The sequence below is a fragment of the Miniopterus natalensis genome, chromosome 12 (genome assembly GCF_054644295.1).
Source record: "Miniopterus natalensis isolate mMinNat1 chromosome 12, mMinNat1.hap1, whole genome shotgun sequence".
In the NCBI taxonomy this organism is placed as follows: Eukaryota; Metazoa; Chordata; class Mammalia; order Chiroptera; family Miniopteridae; genus Miniopterus; species Miniopterus natalensis.
In genome coordinates, this window is record NC_142092.1 from 48,431,388 (window position 1) to 48,441,440 (window position 10,053).

Genomic DNA, 10,053 nt, shown 5'->3' on the forward strand with positions numbered 1-10,053 from the left:
CATAAAGGTGGCATGCAAATTACTGAAGTTTAAGAAACATTGTGTTTATTATATCTTACTGCATCTCTTCAAGATAAGAAAAGGACTTTGACAAATTTAGCTGCTCAGGACATTATGGGAAGACAACTGTTCAGTGTGAAAGTGCCAATGAGTAGTTGGATATATGTACATTTAGCAGAAACAGGTTAAAAGCTGTTAGGAGAGCTCATTTTATTCAAGAAGGAGAGAGGCAACTGATATGTCATGGAAATGATTATGTTTTCAAATATACACTCTTGGATTAGCAAAGGGTCAGGTAGAAACCCTATGACCTCTTTTCCTGTCATTGAATGTGAATATTTATTAAAAGAGGTAAGTTCAAATCCTGCTCCTACCGCCTCCCAGCTTGTGCCCTCTGCCAAGTTCACTAAAAAAAAAGCTGGGTTGTGAAAAATAGCTATGAGAATGTAAAGATGCCTTGAGAAGGGGAGTGAGAGAAAGACTGAGAGAGGAAGAAACAGAAGAATGGTGAGAGAGGAAACCAGGTTGGAGGGACTGTAAGAAGAATGGGAACTGGTGAAATTATCTCAGACTTCATGTGCTGAAATAGCCATTCTTGTCACAAGCTGCTAGATTTTCTTCTTATAAAAACATTTCTAAGGTGGCAGATGAATATATTTTCCTGAAACATAACACTCCACTGGGATGTGTTAGAGAAATGCCAAGAAAAGGAGGCAGAAGGAGGTAAAATGGTTTTCTTCATTGGTCACCAAATATGGTGTCATTGTGCCTGAGCAGTATGGCTCCCTTCCCTTGTCTTGTTTCTGAGTCTTACAGTATCTCAGCAGGTACTGTATCTCTATTCTCCATTCTCTCAATTCAGAATAAAAATGGAAAAAGAATTTGCAGAATTACTACACACTCATCATTATGAAAATAACGTCATATTTTTGATAAGCCATATTGCATCCTGGTGAAGGGCCATGAGCTTGGAACAGAGTGCATAGCTGATGAACAGCAAGATGTACCCCCATGTCCATGAGCCCTGGTGCAGGGCTTCATGTGCCCAGACGCAGGGGCACCTGTTTTTAACTTATGCAGGTGACATATGGGGTTGAAACTTGAGGATCACAGAGACCTGGGTTCTAGGTACTTCACTTTTCTAGCAGTGTGACATTGGGCAAGTTAATTAACCCTCTGATCCTAGTTTCCTTATGCGTAATATTAGAATAACCATCCCTCCCGGGGGGTGGTAAGGCTTATGTAAAAAAGCATATAGCCCAGCCGGGCGTGGCTCAGCGGTTGAGCACTGACCTAGGATCCAGGAGATCAGGGTTCAATTCCCGGTCAGGGCACATGCCCGGGTTGCGGGCTCCATCCCCAGTCGAGGGCATGCAGGAAGCAGCAAACCAATCCAATGATGACCGTCTCATCATTGATGTTTTTCTCTCTCTCTCTCCCTTTCTCTCTCTGAAATCAATAAAGATACATTTAAAAAACAAAAAAACACATATAAAACTCTGAGCACAGTACCATAATAAGCCCTCAATATAGTTTTTAAAAGACAGCCCTAGTCTTTTTGTTTTCCTTCCCAGTCTCTTCTCAGATATAAAAAGAGATAATTGAATAAACCTTCTCCTCAACATACCAGCCTCTTGTCTTTCTTTGGGAAACAATCCTGCTCAATCCCAGTGTCTGTGTCCATGAAAACTCCCCCTGCATTCTAACTAGATGACATTGCATCGTCACTTCCCTCTATGATCGTGTTTCTCCATCTGTAAATGAAGGCAGGAGAGGAAGGAATGTCTAATTTCTATTTATAGCAATCCATTACCACAAGTATATCTTAATTTTATAATGTAAAGAAATACAGGATTTAAAAGTAATGGCTGAGAATGCTACCTAACTCCCTCCCTGCTCTGACATTATTTGAGCCTGAGGATATAGAACCCTCCTTTCTTCCCCCCACTCCCATCTCTTCCTTCACCCCCACCCTCTCTCTGGCCTTAGAACACAGAACTCAGCAAGAGTGTGCTGTGCAGGTGGAAGGATTATACGAAGTGGACTTCTCCTCTGGACTCCCAGTAGGACCAGCCCCAGAAACCACTATAGCTGGAAGTGCAGAGAAGCCCAGAACAGATCTGGTTGCCTCGCTTGGCTGGAGCACAGCCTATCCTTTAAATCTGAGCACTTTTCTTTATGATTTCACTGTGTCATTCCCATCCAATGCCTACTTTTCTTTAGGGAAATCAGGCAGCTGAGTTAGAGAAATATAGACCTCAAAGTGTGCAAACTAATAAAGAAACCAAGTTTCTACAAATATCCTGCAACAAACCTTGTCCTCATTCTGATATCTCTCCCTCTATCTCTCTCTCTCTCCTCTTAAGAGCCAAGTGACTAAAGCTTTTCTGACCAAATGACATCAATTTAATCTTTTTCTTTTGCCTATTTTATTTATTTATTTATTTATTTATTTATTTATTTATTTATTTATTTTTAATATATATTGATTTCAGAGAGAGAAAAGGAGAGGGAAAGAGAGAGATAGAAACATCAATGATGAGAGAGTCGTCATTGATCAGCTGCCTCCTGCACTCCCCCAACTGGGGATCGAGCCCACAACCCAGGCATGCACCCTGACTAGGAATCAAAGTGCAATCTCCTGGATCCTAGGCCTACACTCAACTGCTGAGCCATGCCTGGCCAGGCTCTTTTGCCTATTTTAATAGAGAGAGGCCACATAAAGATTTATATTTAACAATTTTCAAAGAGAACACAAATTTTAAAAATTAGAAATATATGGAAAAGCATTTCTGACTTCTCTGGGAAAAATTACAGAAGCCAGTTGACCAGTTTCTATTTGTCTCTTATATCACCTGACCCCCACAGTCAGTACCAATTTGACACTGTTAATTACATACCATTTCACTAGAGTGTGAGCCCTACAGTAAAATGAGTTTATGATTTCAGGAATAGATTTTAAATGCAATCGTCTATGAATCAACAATCACATGAGATTATTTGCAGCCAATTAAAAAAATTTTAAATGCAAAGAATGAGGTTACAAAAATAGTCTGGACCTGGCATATTATGGGCAATCAATAAAGAGTAGTTGTGTGCGGCTGGCGTTGCTCAGTGGTTGAGCATCGACCTAGGATCCAGGAGATCTCGGTTGGATTCCTGGTCAGGGCACATGCCCAGGCTGTGGGCTCGATCCCTAGTAGAGGGCAGGAGGCAGCAAACCAATGATGACCGTCTCATCACTGATGTTTCTATCTCTCTCCCTCTCTTTTCCTCTCTCTGAAATCAATAAAGATTAAAAAAAGAGTAGTTGCTATTAGTAGTAGTAGCACTAAAATTATTACTTAACTGGGATGTATCTTGTCACTTTGAAGACAAAATTAGGTCAATGATGCATACAAGAGAAACACAAATGGAACTCTAAAAAAGCATTAAAAAGTAGTATAAATCTTTACTGAATGCCCTTGAAAACTGAGGAGAATTATATCACAAAACATACACTTATTTCATGAAAACGCTCATTACCAAGCTCTGTCCCCAGAGTTCGACTCCAGATGACAGCACATTTGATTGCCTGCCTCTCTTCCCATCTCCAGCCTCCATGGATTTCCCTCCTCCCCTTTCTTGCTTCCGTTCTTTCTCCTGAAAAGCGGTCTGGCTCACTCTCAGCTTCTGTTGTTCTCTTGGTGAGAGGGTACAAAGCACTGGCGTGCCCTGGCTGGTTTGGCTCAGTGGTTAGAGCGTTCGTGGGCGACCTGAAGGGTCTCGGGTTTGATTCCGGTGGAGGGCACGTACCTCGGTGCAGGAGGCAACCAATCTATTTGTCTCTCTCACATCCATGTTTCTCTCTCTCTCCCTTCTACTCTCCCTGAAAAGCAATAAGGGGGGAAAAAAGCAGAATTTGTAAATACTTACATGTATATTCTCTTATCCTTAATTCATATTTACAGGGTAATTCCCGAGAAACTACAGAAATCATTCATTCATTGTCAGATATCCCAGAAAAGAGTTCATATAATTTAGACTGGGGTGGGTTAAGACACATAATAGGGGTCTGTATAAAGTACATTAAAAATACAGAGTTTGGGGCACAAATGGATGTAAATGGGTGAAATCAAGACACTGCCATTCTCCTTTCCACCACTCTACTTACTTCCCCAACACATCACTCCCCAACATTCATAACGAGCTCAGCAAAAATGGGTGGAAATTTCAGGCTCGGAGCAGTGATCCTTAGCCTGGCTTCTGAGAGGAGGGAAGGGCCCAAATGACCTTCAGCAGAATTCTGCAGTCCAGAAGCTTACCTGGTGTGCAGCCACTGGCATTTAAACTAATAAACATGACGAGTAAAGAGGGTCCATATGTGTACTAGATGGAAGTCAAGCGTACGTATTTAAGTCAAGTGTGTGCAACATATGAATGAGCAGAAACAAACACAACCTTTAGGAAAAGACAACAGGCAAGTGCAAACAAAAAGAAAGCAGAATATGCATTATTCATATTATAAAATAAATTCAAGAAAAGTAAAATCTATTTAGATATTTACCAAAGGGAGGGCACTACACAACAAAGTACATGGGAATGGGCCAAATCTCTACTTACAAGATTAACAAACTTAAATTTCCTTATTATAGAAATAAGAATGAAAATGCCAGAACCGAGCAGTCAGATTAAGAAACATGACAAAGAGAAGGGAGCAGGCAGAATAAGAAAGGTGTTTGGCTGCCGTCAGGTCCATGGGTGTGGGACAAGGTGAGGAAGAAGGTCCTCTCAAATGCACAACTCATATGGCCAGAGAGGCTCAAAGATAGCCAAAGAGCTCCATCGCAGAAGCAGGGGAAACAAAGTTTTAATGAAGAAGTAATGAGTTGCAGACAGGAGGAAATAATCAACAGCATCAAATGAAAAAGAGAGATCCAATACAAAGATTACTTAAATCTCTACAGAATTTGGCAATTACTAGTAAGAGGTCACTTGAGTTTCTTCTGAGGTTTCCACAGAAAGAAAATACTTTTGCAGAACTGAAAGGACATTGAGCCCGGCCAGGCGTGGCTCAGCAGTTGAGCATCGAGCTAGGATCCAGGCAATCAGGATTCAATTCCCAGTCAGGGCACATGCCCGGGTTGTGGGCTCGATCCCCAGTCCGGGGCGTGCAGAAGGCAGCTGATCAATGACTCTCTCATCATTGATGTTTCTATCTCTCTCTCTCTCCCTCTCCTTTCCTCTCTCTGAAATCAATAAAGATATATTAAAAAAATCAAAATAAAAGGGTTTCTCTTTAAAAAAAAAAAAAAAGGACATTGAGGTTGTGGTTGTTTAAGTTTGCCTTCTAGCATCTCCTTAGTCTTCTTATGATAAGCACTCTCTAATTTTGCTATGAAAGAGACGTCCCTTCTTACTTTCAGCCCTGTGGTTCAGATGGAGCAGAGGCACTTCCATGGCCTGGGGCTGATGCGATAGAATGGTGGGTTGGATAACCTAACACCATTCCCAACCCCCTTCTCCCTTGCCTGCCTCATCCACTTTTCCAATCCCTTTACAGCAAGCAGTGGCAATGTGATGTATGGCACAAAGGAGACATAATGTCTAGACAGCCATGATGAGAGGAACTGGAGCATCTATTTGGTGAGAAATAATAGAAAGATCAAGAGAATTACAGGCCTACTCCAAATCATTGAACCACTGGATGGACACAAGTAGCTATGTGACTCCAGATTTTTTGTTCTTTCATTTGGGCCTTGTTTTTCGTCTCCCCATTTTGGCTGCCTGTTTGGATTTGTTTCTGTGTATTAGGTAGATCTGCTAGGACTCCCAAACTTTTGGGTTGTCTCTGGCACGGGCCAATGGCAGATGCTGTTTGCGACTGGCCTTGAGTACCCTGTTTTGAAGCTTTCTGCACTTCACAGCTTGTGGTTCCCTCTGCTGGGGCTGGGTGCGTTTGGAAAGGACTAAGTTGTGCACCAAGGTCTGCTTTTCCCAAGCTCTGGGTCAGGAGCAAATCAGGCAGACTCAAAGCACCTAGAGACTGATTGTTATTCAGACTCTTAATGAGCCTCAGGCTGTAGAAACTCCACAGGGCGGGGCAGCTGATTGTTATCAGTCTCTTCTGTAAGAAATATAAACCTCACTTCGGTGGGAGGAGTATCAGTCACATTGTAAAAGAGCATGAGCAGTGGGATAAATATATTGACCCAAAGGTATCTTTGGAAAATACCATCTTCTACAGACTCTCTTGGCTTCATGTTAGAGAAAACCCAAGACTAACTGGCTTAAATAAGGAAGAAGTTTATTGACTCACATATGTGAAAACTCCAAGGGTTGGGCTGAATTAATCTGTTGCAGAAGACTTGTGATGTATGGTGATGCTGACCTTGCCCCAGCTTCAAAGGCGGATATGGGACTCAGGCCTAAGCCATTTCACTCAGAACATTTCCTTGATGACAGCAAATTGTTCAGGAATGGGCACAAGAGCCAAGTTGGGAAAATTAGAGCCAAAGAAACTCAATTTCCAGGATGTTTGTGTGAAATATCAAAGAAACAGACTCCTTTTCCTGAAGTGATTGAGCAAGAGAAGATATGTAGATGAAGCTATGACAGCATCTTGTCACTACGAGTGGAGAATCTGAGACCCAAGTCATCTCAGAAGCTGAACTCAGAGATGAAGAGAAACCGGGATCTGTCGACATAGCCTAAGATTTATTCAAGCCTTATCTGAAGCCAGTCTTACCCCTCCCTGGAGTTTTCACATGTGTGAGACAATAAATTTCTTCTTTGTTTACGCCAGTTAGTCTTATTTTTTTTTGTAACATGAAACCAAAAGAGTCTGTAGCAGAACGTATTTTCCAAAGATGCCTTTGGATCAATATATTTATCCCATTGCACATGCTCTTTTGTGCTGTGACTTATACTCCCCCAACTGAGGGGTGGAGTCTGTTCCCATCCCTAGAGTCTGGGTGGGGCTTGTGACTGCCCGGCTCAGTGGAGTATGCTATAGTGATGCTATGTGAAATCCAAGGCTAAGGTATAAAAAGAGGTTCTCTCTTTGCCTTTGTTTGTGTGTTTTTAAATATATTTTTATTGACTCAAAGAGAGGAAGGGAAAGGGACAGGGAGATAGAAGCATCAATGATGAGAGAGTCATTGCTGCCTCCTACACACACCCTGCTGGGAGTTAAGCCCAAAATCCGGGCATGTGCCCTGACTGGGAATTGAACCACGATCTCCTGATCATAGGTCGATGCTCAACTGCCAAGCCACACCAGCCGGGCTCTCCTTGCCTTTGTAACCTACCACTACGTTGTGAGGAAACATAAGCCACTTGGACAGCAAACATGTAGGTATTCTAGCCAGCAATCCCAGCTAAGCTCTCAGCTGACAGCCAGAATAGAATCAATCACTAGATGTGGGTGATTCGGCCTCCAGTTTTCAAGTCTTCCAGCTGACATCCGAGACGTCAAGGAGCAGAAACAAGCCATTCTGGTGGTGCCCTCTCTGATACCCTGACCCACAAAAAAATATGAAAGATAATAAATGGTTGTCATCGTTTTAATGCAACTAAGTTTTGGGGTAACTTGTTCCACAGCAGTAGATAAATTCACGTAGAGCCCTAATTAATAGAATCGGAGTTCTATGTGAGCGGTCTAAGAAGAATAGTGGAATGGGAAATAAGACTGCAGAGTGTGAGGACTGAACTGGAGATGAGAAAAATGAAGCCAGCAAGTAAGCTTCTCTGGAAATTTTCCATGGAAGCATCTCGCTGCTATTAGGAAAGGGTAAAACAAGTTTGAATCCAAAGCAAACAGTAGCCTCCATGCTTCTGCTCATCATCAGAGGACTAAGATTATGAGTTGGATAGAATCAGGAGGAGGAACTTCAGCTGGTAGGTTTTGTGAATTCTAAAAGGCATTAAGAAGGAATGAAAGGTGAATCAGTAAAGGCACTTATTTGAGAACCAGTCTCTGCTCACAACCTCCAGCAGATTCCATTGCCTTTAGAAAGGATCAAGCCCTTTAGCTTGTGGGCTCCTTGGCATTTCTGTTTCCCAATCTACCCTTTACATACCCTGCACTCCAGCAGAACTGCAATGCTAAAGAACGGCCTTATCTGATGTTTTCCAAACTCTTCCTCACTTTGCCACCTTCAAGGAGGAAGCTCTGGAACACCAGCTGTGGTCAGGGTGCTCTTCAGAGCCTGTGCCCATTCTCACCTCAGCCAAGGTCAAGAAGCCTCCTGCAGAGAGAGATCAATACGTGTGGTCTTGGAGCCTCCAGCCTTCTTCTTACATGATTTTTAAATTAAGGTATAACTTACATACATTAAAATGCATAGATCATATGTGTACAGTTCTATGAATTTTGACAATTTTATTCACCTTGGTAACTGCCAGTCTAATACTTAAGAATATTTGTTCAATACAAAAAGTTCCAGCATTCCCCTGTCCCTTTTCAGTCAATCCTTGTGCACCTTTCCTCCGAAATCCCCAGAAAACGGCTGATTTCTATACTATAGATTAGTTTTGTCTCTATTTCAATGGCATATAAATGGAATCACATAGTATTTTGTGTCATGCTTCTTTCACTTAACATGTTTCTGAGATTGATCTGTGTTTTTTGTGTGCATTAACTGTTCATTCCTTCTTACTGCTGAGTAGTACTCCATTGTATGACTATTGTACAATTTGTTTAACCATTTCCCTGTTGATGGACACGGGAGTTGTTTGGAGTTCTGAACTATTATGAACAAAGCAATGAACACTCTTGAACATTACTAGTGGACATTTGCTTTTATTTCCTAGGAGTGTAATTGCTGGGTCTTTGGATAAGTGAGTTTTTAACTTTATTTAAAAACCCTTGCTAAACAGTTTATTGAAGTAGTTGTGCCATTTTATGCTTTCTTCAGCACTGTATGAGTTCCAGTTGCTCTCTCTTTGCCAATATTTGGTATTGTTAATCTCTTGGTATTGTCAGTGGGTGTGAAATTATATCTCATTATGGCTTTAATATTCATCTCCCTGATGACTAAAGATGTGGAGAAACTTTTCATGTGCTTGTTCACATATCTTCTGTGAAGAGTTTGTTCAAGTCTTTTGCTATTTTTTAAATTGTTACCAAGGTTACAGACATGGAATTCAAGAGCTCACCTGGAATTCACCTGGCCCTGGCACACAGGTTCAAGGCACAAAGTAAGACCAGGTGTCTATATCCAAAGGATCTGAATCTACTTAGGAGTTAGGCTATACAGGATTATGCAAGTGTTCATTGCTTTGTTCATAATAGTTCAAAACTATAACCACAAGACCAACATGACCACCTCAAAATGGAACAATGATTCCTTAATATGATTTAATATATTTTTTCATTTAATATTTAGTCAGCATTCACATCTCCCTGAGTGCTTTTTATTGTAATATGTTAATCCTTCAACTTTCTCTTTTCCTTGCTTTTTTCTTTCTAAGGCGTTTGTCCTGTAAAGATTTCTATACTCTGGTTTTGCTGCTCACATCCTCATGAGGTTGTTTAACATGGCTCTTTCTTTATTTCCTGTAAATTGGTAGTTGCATCCAGAGCTTTAATTGGATTCAGGTTTGATTTTTTTGGCAAGGCCACTTCAAAGGTGGTGCTCTGCACTTCAGCAGGAGGCACTTAAGGTCTGGTTGTCTTTCTGTCCATAAACTTTTGACAAGAGTCCCCTTCCAAACAATGGGACCCATTATTGGGGTATGCTGCCACCAGGTGGTGACAGCACACATAGCCAAAGCTTCCAAGAGAAACACTTCTGAGATCCCAGAAAGTGGGACTTGTTTTCCTCATTGAACCTACATTAAATCACCATGATTCTTAAACATCAAAGTTATGTTTAAAACAAACTAATGCTCTGTCTTTGTACTATGTTTATGGCGTGTAATAAACAGTAGCTACAATATATGGAGCCCAAGAACCTTATATCCATTATCTCACTTAATTTTCAAAACACCCTGGAATATTAAATCATGGTGTCCATGGTAAAACAGTGGTGAGGCTGGGATATGATGTCTCCGCGTTCTCTTAACCATTTC